Below are 8,515 nucleotides of genomic sequence, written 5' to 3'. Positions count from 1 at the left end.
GTCTTTGGAAATTTGCTGTTTGAAAGTAACTTCAGTCGACTGTGACCACAATGGCAGTTCACATTATATTTTGCAATTTGTCGACATATACCCAAATAGGTAAAGTCATATGTGGGTTGTTCTTTCGCACAGAACCAGCATTCTACTAGTATGGTGCCAAATCCATTGGAAGAAAGATCCATGTCTATTTGGGCTGCATCTTTCCCTGCCTCGGTATGTGGGCTTGAAGTGGCTTAGGATGCCATCCCATGTTGTTCTTGTTTTGACAGACCTATAACCATCTGTCAGGGACTGGGCAGAGGAGGAATGGTGGAGACCGCCTCCCCATCCTGACCCTCCAAAGGAGGAGGAAGTGGAAGACGGTAAAGATGTACAACAGTGGTTTGCGGGATGTCACATCTCAGAGGCCCATGAGGGGAAAGTTGGGAAATAATGGGAAAGGAGGAGGAGCAGGCAGAACCAGAACAGCAGCTGACTGACACAGTGTCATTAGAAAGCATTCCAGACCCTCCATCTCCCAGAACCCGGCGAGCCTTAAAAGTAGGAGAGCAAAGAGCTCACAGACAGAGGGGACTTAGCAGCACCCATGGAAGAGGTGATGAGGATGATGAATGAGGAAGTAGGAGAGAAGGGGGGGAGGAGATTCGCTTGGGACAATGCCATTATCCAAGAGGTTGGGCTCTCTCTGTAAGCTTGAAATAAAAAAAGGATGGTAAGAAACTTTTCTTGTCTTTATACTTTCCTGGGCAACCAGCTAGGAGCTGCTGACAGCATCCTGACAGCATCCCACTTATTTTCTAGTTGTCTCCTTTTCATCTTTCCTAACCATTCCACTTGCTTTTCTTGGCCACTTTCGGCCCTGGGTTGCACTACACTAAAGCCAACTGACACTGTTGGGCATATATGTGAAGGTGATCCAGTTCCATCCATACATAGTAGTCCCTTTACTGTGAACATCTCTTTGTCTAACCCAGGCATAGGCACCTTCGGCTTCTCCAGATGTTTTGGCCTACGACTCCCATGATCCCTAGCTAACAGGACCAGTGGTCAGGGATGATGGGAATTGTAGTCCAAAACATCTGGAGAGCCGAAGGTTGCCTATGCCTGGTCTAACCCAATGCACACTCACCAGTTTCAAAGACGTTTTCTTGAACTTCAGCAATGGATGTTTCAGTAAATTGTTCTCTAGGTCTCATCATTCTTTTAATTAACTTTAACTACTGTAATTAACCCAAAACAAAAGTGAAATGATCTGGGAACTATACCAGCGATGGGGGAAATCCTTATGAATAGGCTATGTATGGGAGGGCTGCATTTAGCATGTAACGGTTTCTATTACTTTTTCATAGCATTGGAAGCAAAAATAATGGCTTCATATCCCATCAGGATCCCCTACTTGAGCAGACTCCTTTTGGGGGAGGGAAATAGTTTTAATTAAAACTTACACCAGAAATTCCTGGTGGATTGTGCTCATTATCGGTATAAATACATCCATACAAGAAAGCTCAAGACTGATATTCCTTTGTTTGCAGATTTCGGGAGAATGAAAATTAGGGTTTACAATGACACCCCTGTAGCGCTCTTTCTTAAGGAACGACTGCAGCCCCTTCATTATTTAACTTAAATGATACAGAAAGAAATAAGTGTAATAATGAGCAAGTGCAATGTTTTTCTTTTAAAAAAAGTAGTTTCCACCTGAACGCTTTTGTGATTGGCACTGGGTGGATATAGCAGAACTGATTATGCTATTTTAGATGCAAATAAGAGGCAGTCAATCTCATACTACAGGCACTTTATCAGTGGAGTTTATTAGGCCTACAAGAAATCTTCACACAAAGTACTGACCCACGAGGGGGTGGGAAGAAAGCTGGGCCATGCAGACTTTTGTACAAATAGTCATCAATGCAGGATATTCACCACACATTGGCAAAAACAAAAGATGAACAAAACTGAATTCTTCTCTACAATGAAAATGAAATTATTTTCCTTACAGATCTTGTACAGTGACCACATTCCCCCAGGTATATGTCGTATGAGAGTTTCAACAAGGGGGGCTTTTAATTATTTTAAAACTATTTTTTTCCAAACATTTTGACATGAACAAGTTCTTTTCAGGGGGTTCCTTTCAGCAACCCTCACTATATGTCTGAGATTTACTATTCTATAACAAATGCCTGCCATTTTAACAGCTGAGGTAGCGGTAACCCTTAAGGAACCTTATACCATACCTGGCCTGGTTTTTTGTAGTACCAGTAGTTTGATGCTGGACATTTGTCTCAGACGCCTCAAGGTGACGTATATGTTGGGGTCCTGGAAGGAAAGTGTTAGCGATGGGGCTCAAATTCCCACATGTGTTTTGAGACAAGGTTGTTTTGTGCAAAGTACTCCCTCTGTGTACAAAATGACATTTCTCTGTGGGTTTCCATCCCTTCATTTCCCATTGTGACCACTAAGTGTACATAACATGAAACCACAGAGATAGGGACTTGCTGGCGAGGACATGGGAGAGGGCCTTCTTGGTGGCTGCTCCGAGACTTTGGAACTCCCTCCCTACAGAGTTTAGATTGGCTTCCTTCTTGTTGACCTTCCAATGCCTGTGAATACTTTCTTTGGGGAACTGACTGCTTTTAATGAGGGGGCTGGTGCTGTGCTGTTTTCATTGTGGCTGTCTGTATGTTTTAAATATATATTTTAATATACAGTTTTTGATTCTATTTCTATGCTTTTAGCTGCTCCTATTGGTATCGGGTGGAGCTGTGGGTTAAACCACAGAGCCTAGGGCTTGCTGATCAGAAGGTTGGTGGTTCGAATCCCCGCAAATGGGGTGAGCTCCCGTTGCTCGGACCCCAGCTCCTGCCCACCTAGCAGTTTGAAAGCACGTCAAAGTGCAAATAGATAAATAGGGTACCAGCTCCAGCGGGAAGGTAAACGGTATTTCCGTGCGTGGCTCTGATTCACCAGAAGCTGTACGCCGGCTCCCTCGCCAGTAACGCAAGATGAGCGCTGCAACCCCAGAGTCGGACACGACTGGACTTAATGGTCAGGGGTCCCTTTACCTTTTATTGTATCTGAAAGCTGTCTTGAGTCCCTGTTGGGGGGGGGGAGATGGAGTAGAAAATAAATGTCTAATAATGTATAATGTAGTTGAATGCCACACACACCTGAGTTGCAGACTCCCTATGTGGGATTTGTATTCTGGTGCTGGTGTACTGTGATTGGATATTGTTCTACCACATCTTATTCTTTGTTATGGGAAGTATTGAGGTGAGGATTAATTAGAAAATTGGGAGTCCTTGGAGAATACAGAAAATAAGTAGAAACTTGCAAGGACTCAGGCCAGGACGGCAATAAACAATGGTTTTCTCTATTTTTGTTGTTGAAAGTATAAAACAAATTCCAGTTACAATTGTTAACTCCAGGACAAGGCCCTGTTTCGTTTATTCTTCATCAGCTGTCGTTTTCTTAGTTTTATGGTCAAGTGTACCGAGTGTGAGGATGGCTGCTACTCACCCCCAGGGACACTTGAGGTCAATGAGAGGGGAGTTTTGCATGTGTGCTAGATCTGGGCTGGTGCTGTTGCCAGGAACATGGCATTGGGTTGAAGGATACAAGATACAGCAAATATAACCCTCTGGCCACAATTCCACTTTGTTTGGGCATTCCGCCAGCATATCTTCACTGGCAGAATAGTTCTAATAGGGATGTGTTCCACCAACATAGCCACGGTTTTCCGCTAATGTATTTTTGTGTGGGTGCAGAGTATCTTGTATTGTGTCCACATAGCAGTCATTCTGCCAAACCCTACAGCTCCTCGATCAACAGATCTTCAGTACAGGATTGCAGCCTTAGAGAGAGCGTGCGCACACACACAAGCATCCACCCACTCAATGTATGAAAAGACGGAGGGACTTCATATGCATATGGTTTGGAAAAGTACAGGCATTGCCAGATACGTTTGGAACAAGAAAATAAATATGAATTTACCTTTAAGTAGCTCTTAACATTTCAATACTTCATAGGATTTTATGTTTCAGTACAAGGAAGAATAAAGTGCTCTGTCTATATACATTGAGCTTTCCACATTCCATAGCATAATCTGGTGCCAACATTTTTGTCGTGTAATTTACATAACTAGGGGGTGGGTGGGAATATCACCAGACAGATCTGTAATGCAATACCTGAACATTCTTTCCTTCACAGATCACACTTGCCTGGGCTCTGCTCATTCTAGGATGGAAACTGACTGGGACCAAGGAACGGACGTGTGCCAACGCAAACCATTGGCTGCATGTCCTTCCTCTACCTGTGTGTGCATTCCTGATGCCCTGAAAGATGAACACACCCTGAGCTTGCAATATGCTGAAAATGATCTTTGGCGTCCCGAAGCTGAAATGATTGAAGTGGGGTTGAAAAGGCAAAGGAAAGTCTTCTGTTAGCTCTTTGTTCTGGGAACAACCATCTCCCCTCCGCAAACAACTCAAGTTTAAAAAGAATGAAAGAAATCTCCAGAACAATTGACATTAAAATAAAGGAAGGACAGCTTTCCAACAGCCAGGGCCTTGCAACAGTCCTACTGTTAGGAAAAGTGAGGTGGCTGCCTCAGGCACCTGAATTGGGAGTCATGAAAGGGCAGAAAATAGTTAGTTTATTGGTAATTACTATATTTTGACTCCCAGAAGGTGCTTGTGTGGATTTTTTTTTGCCTCGGGGGCCAAAATTGGGCCAGCCTTGAATACATTGCACATTGACTTGGGCCTGGGCAAGAGAGATGCATTTACTGTTCTGCCTTGGGCAAAAAAAATGCCTCTGTAGCAACTGTTATCATCCTCTTGGGAGCATTTGAAGCACTTTTACAGAATTATTTCAGCAATTTCCACTATACTTTGTACAACAGGCACACAAGAACATAGGAAGCGGCTTCATATGTCCCAGTCAATTTGTCCATTTAGCTCAGATTTGTTCTGCTATGCTGTCTGGCAGCAGTACTCCAGGGTTTACTCGAGGGATATTCTCACCCAACCTGGAGAGTTTGGAGATTGAGTCAGGATATTTCTGCAGGCAAAGCAGGTGCTCTGCCACTTGGCTCATGTTGCAAACACAGAACCCAAAGTAAGAAATTGTAAGGTAAGATACCGATAGTCGCCACCATAGATGAACAGTAGCTTCCTTTATATGTTCCACTACAGAGGGAATCCTCTTTTGTTTATTTCAAGCATAATGTCCAGGGCATTGTCACAGATTCACAACAGTGGTAAATATACGGTGATTTAAAGTGAGAGATCCTCCCCTACATTGAAGAGGGTACAGTGGAACCTCAAACTTCATCCATTTGGAAGTCCGTTCGACTTCCAAAACGTTCAAAAACCAAGGCGCAGCTTCCAATTGGCACAGGTGCCCCGTAAAAAAATAGCGAACAGCCGCATCGATGTTCGGCTTCTGAAAAACGGAACACTTACTTCCAGGTTTTCAGCATTCATGAGCAATTTGTTCATCAGCTAAGCTGTTCGAGAAGCAAGGTTCCACTGTACATTTCTGGAGTTGGATATCAAACATTTAGAAAAAGGGGAAAGGTCCATTCATATAACACAGACAACAATTGGTAGCACAGAAAGTACCAGACAGAAAAGGAAAAAAAGAGTGCAAGGTGGAGAGAAAAAAACTACATAGTACAGTACCCCAGCACTAGCCATGGTGTCCCTCAGCAAGACACATGGCTGCATAGCCAAGAGAGGTGAGCATCAATTGCATAGCTAAATGCAAGCACAGAGAGTCAAGAAGCACCATTGACCCATAGAATATGCCAGACTAAGGGCAGAACTGGCATCTCCATATATATCAATGCTTCCATGTGGTCCTAGCTTGGCTGGGCGCCCTCAGTGCCCCTGGAAGGGAATGGTAGGGAATGCTGTCAGTCTCAATGCAAAGCTTGTCACCACATAAGAAAAATCTTAGTGATAAGAAACCAGAAGATGAAACAAGAGGTACAAAATTGTCTCCAAACCTATGGCGCATCCCTCTTGCCTAGCAATCATGTGCAGGACCACATTTTAAATCACACAGCCTATCCAACCCACATTTTCCAGTGGTGTTTGATGGGGATGCAAAATTGCTTGGCCTTATCTGTAATGCCACTGGTACACATGACTGACAGACCGACCTTAGGCAGGAACCAATATTGTAGAATTTCAAAGCACCATTTTAGTGGCTACGGCCACTACATGTGACTTTAGTCACATACAGCGGGTATGTGAATCAGCTGTAAGCGTCACAGGGCATGAAAAGAATGATGCTTCAAGAGAAATCATCAGGAATCGTATGTGCTCAGTAACAACGACATAAAGATTTAGTTCCTGATCCTGAGGAGGAAGGGAGACAGCAGACTTTGCATTGTGCAACATCTTAGTATAACTGGACCTAGAAAAGGGTTGATTACATTGACACGAGAGGCACTTCCTGGATAGGTGGAGATTACCCAGCTTTCCTTATCTTAGCAAAGTTCATTCTTCTCAGTTTATTTTTGGCAAATCTGGCCAAAGAAATTTTCTCCCTCTTTTATCTGAAAATAGCAGAAGAGTAACCATTTCACACGACTTTGGCCAGTTTGAGAACTGTTTTCACATTCTAAGCTACTGCACTGATTGAATTCATTTTATACTTTCCCTTTCCTCAGCTTATAAAGAATATATTTTGTCTCAACTTTAAGCATATCAAGCTTGCGCTTTGCAGAACGAATTTACCAACAGCTACACAAGAGACCATATCCACTGTGGATAACAAACCATTGTAACAAAAACCCAACAACAAAGAGTCTGATGACACTTGTTGTTGTTGTTTAGTCATTCAGTTGTGTCCCGATTCTTGTGACCCCTATGGACCAGAGCACGCCAGGCACCCCTATCCTCCACTGCCTCCTGCAGCTTGGCCAAACTCATGCCAATCGCTTCGAGTGACCATTAGGTCCAGTCGTGTCCGACTCTGGGGTTGCGCCGCTCATCTCGCATACTGGCTGAGGGAGCCGGCGTACAGCTTCCTGGGTCATGTGGCCAGCATGACAAAGAAGCCACTTCTGGTGAACCAGAGCAGCGCATGGAAACGCCGTTTACCTTCCCCGCCGGAGCGGTACCTATTGATCTACTTGCTACTTTGACGTGCTTTCAAACTGCTAGGTGGCAGAGCTGGGACCGGCAACGGGAGCTCACCCCGTTGCAGGGATTTGAACCGCTGACCTTCTGATCAGCAAGCCCTAGGCTCTGTGGTTGAACCCACAGCGCCACGGCGTCCCTTTAAGGCACTTAAGGGCCAGCTTAATTTACTATAGAGTAGCTTTCAGAGACGTTAATCAGAGGATGGTGGTATCAGATTACACTGCTGTATCTGATGGTCACAGTTCCTTTAAGAGATGCGCCTTTCACTTTAATATATCTGCAACAAGTCTCCTCCCCCTTGGAATCCCTTTCCCAAAGACAACATCCTCAGAGCTTGTCTTGTTTGGCTTGTAGCCTTTTTCACCACCACCATGGGCAACTCCCCCCACCCAAAAAAATCAAGTACCGGTAGATAAATAAAAATACTTAACTAATGCAGGAGCCCTAGGTCAACTGGGGAAGAGTTGCACTCCCAGTTCATCAGCATTTTCTGAAACACCCCCCTCACTATAAGGTGTGGCTTGGCGGCATGCATGCATTGTACATTTCAGCACAGATTCTCTTTCCAAAGTGGTTTAGCCCAACACTCTGATTCCAATGAAAACCCCACTTTGCTTCAAACCCTTCCATGTGCAGCCCTGCGAGAAGCTGCCCTCCACCCCACCCCCAATCAAGTAAATTAATAAAATACTTAACTAACTGACCAATCTCATCACAAATACCTTGGTTGAGCTGCTATTGGGTGAGGAAAGGGAGCATAGTGGTAGGGTAAAATTGAATTAGTTAATTAATTGAGCATACCCACAAACATTAACACCCTGCATTAAAGTGTTGCTGGGAACCGCAGTGTCATGTCCCTACCCTAGAAGGGGGGGGGGGGGAGAATAGTGTGTGTCTGCCTGCAGTTGCTCACTGTGAGGATGGAGCAGACATGCACTCTGCACGCGACCAGAGGCACGTTGCCATCGCGCTTGCTTCCCGCAGCCCTGGACTCAGTCCTGCGACTAAAAAAAAAAAAAAAGATTTTTGCCGGGGCTGAGCTTTGCCACAAAATGCCTTTAAGTTAAGCCCGACAGTCAAAAAATAAGTGAATAAGGCTATGGATTCTACTACACCTCCTTGAAAGTGTATGTGTCAAGGAACGCGATCGAGCGAGTTTCGTGGCCAAAACATCCCCTCGCCCTTCCTTCGGGTTCCTAAGCAGCAGCAGCTAAAACAAACCGAAGCTGCTTCCTCCTTCCTTGTGCGGAGTTCCTCCCTCCGCTTGCTCCTGGTCTCTTCTCCCTAGAGGGCGCGTCGCAGCCGGCCGAAGGCGCCTCCTTGCCGCGCTTTGCAGGCTCCATAAAAGGGCAAGAGGCGATCGCTTACTC

This window comes from Lacerta agilis, chromosome 1, assembly GCF_009819535.1.
Source record: "Lacerta agilis isolate rLacAgi1 chromosome 1, rLacAgi1.pri, whole genome shotgun sequence".
NCBI lineage: Eukaryota > Metazoa > Chordata > Lepidosauria > Squamata > Lacertidae > Lacerta > Lacerta agilis.
This window is presented reverse-complemented; position numbering follows the sequence as displayed.